Source organism: Cyprinodon variegatus, unplaced genomic scaffold, assembly GCF_000732505.1.
Source record: "Cyprinodon variegatus isolate N-32 unplaced genomic scaffold, C_variegatus-1.0 Scaffold1287, whole genome shotgun sequence".
Classification (NCBI taxonomy): domain Eukaryota; kingdom Metazoa; phylum Chordata; class Actinopteri; order Cyprinodontiformes; family Cyprinodontidae; genus Cyprinodon; species Cyprinodon variegatus.
Window position 1 is genome coordinate 175,618 of NW_015151740.1, and position 1,412 is coordinate 177,029.

Below are 1,412 nucleotides of genomic sequence, written 5' to 3' on the forward strand. Positions count from 1 at the left end.
TTCAATAAACTCCCAGAGAACGAACACAGCTGCAGTTCTTCGTTCCCCAGCAGCAAAGCTCCGTGCTACTACCAGCTTCAGACTCACAGAGGTAGACCTACCCATTAGAATCTGTCGGTTTTCTGGCTGTTCGCTCTAACATGTCGCTCATTGCTTTCCTTTTGCAGAAACCTTCTCAGACTTCATCCAGGATCACTGTGATAATCAGAATTACCAGCTTCACTACAACGCAGCTGAAAGCACAAACCTCCACCTCCTGGAGCCGGCGGCCGCCCAACATGACGGATACGGCCTGGTGAAAACAGAAGATCCCAGAAGGAGCGTCAGTGCTGCTCTTCTGATCCCAGACAGACACGTCAATGGAGGTAAAACTAAGAAACTATATTTATATATATATATATATAGACGAAGTACTCAGCAGCAGTACTTGAGTAAAAGTATTGATACTCACTGTCAAATCTTACTCGACAACAAGTAAAAGTTACCCAGGCAAACATCTGCTCAAGTTAAAGTATTGAAGTACTCACTTTGGGAAATACTTAAGTATTCAAAAATACAAATTAAATGTTCTAATATCAGAACATTTGTATAATTTTCAGAATAATTCTAAAGAACCTGTAACTTCCAGGAAACCACCTGATGTACTTAGGAGTGTGCAAAATAATCGTCATGACAATGCATCGCGATTCACATTTTTGTGATCTACTGCGTCGATTCTTGACGCCAAGTATCGATTCTTAATTTTAAAAAAAATGAACAAATAAAATACATGAATGGTTGGCGCACATCAGCCAAATCAAGTGGAATACAACTTCCAGTCCAGCAGATGTCGCTGCGGATGTGTTACAAGCATGTCCGGCTGTGGGATACTGCGACGAGTCATATGAAATAAAACATGGAGGACACTATGAAAATTCGCCCCGCGGCTCCATCACATTTCAAGTTAGATGCTTGGATGCATTTTGGCTTCATAAACAAAGAAGGTAAAAATGAAATTGATATGATGCACGTCATTTGCAAAAGGGGAAATGTACATTTGAATGTTTTCGTTTCATTGGTTTAAAGGACCACTGAGGCCATGTAAACGGCTCTGATTATCCTTATTTGGTTATGGTAAGGGCTGTATCTTTATCCTACAGTGTTCAGTGAAAATATCGCAACGCATCGCGATGCATCGCAATATTTCAAGTAGGGGTGGGTATTGCCAAAGAAGTCACGATTCAATTCGAATAACGATTCACAGGCCACGATGCGATTCTATCACGATGCATCACGATACTTGGATTATTGCGATGCATTGCAATATTTTCTCCTCCATGTTTTGTTTTTGAATGACTCGTCTCAGTATCCCGCGGCTGGAAATGCTTGTGACACAAGGCAGCGTGCGTCAGCACATCCGCAGCATTATCTAC

At 41.6% G+C, this 1,412-nt stretch overlaps 1 protein-coding gene across 1 annotated transcript in view; it reads left to right on the forward strand.

The window, feature by feature from the left end:
• Window positions 1-258: 258 nt before the first annotated feature.
• Window positions 259-1,412, forward strand: part of LOC107102641 (protein C-ets-2-like) — a 6,001-nt gene continuing 4,847 nt past the window's right edge. The window contains exon 1 of the mRNA XM_015402026.1: window positions 259-365. The gene's annotated coding sequence lies outside the window, so the exon portion shown is untranslated. The remainder of the gene's footprint in view (window positions 366-1,412) is intronic.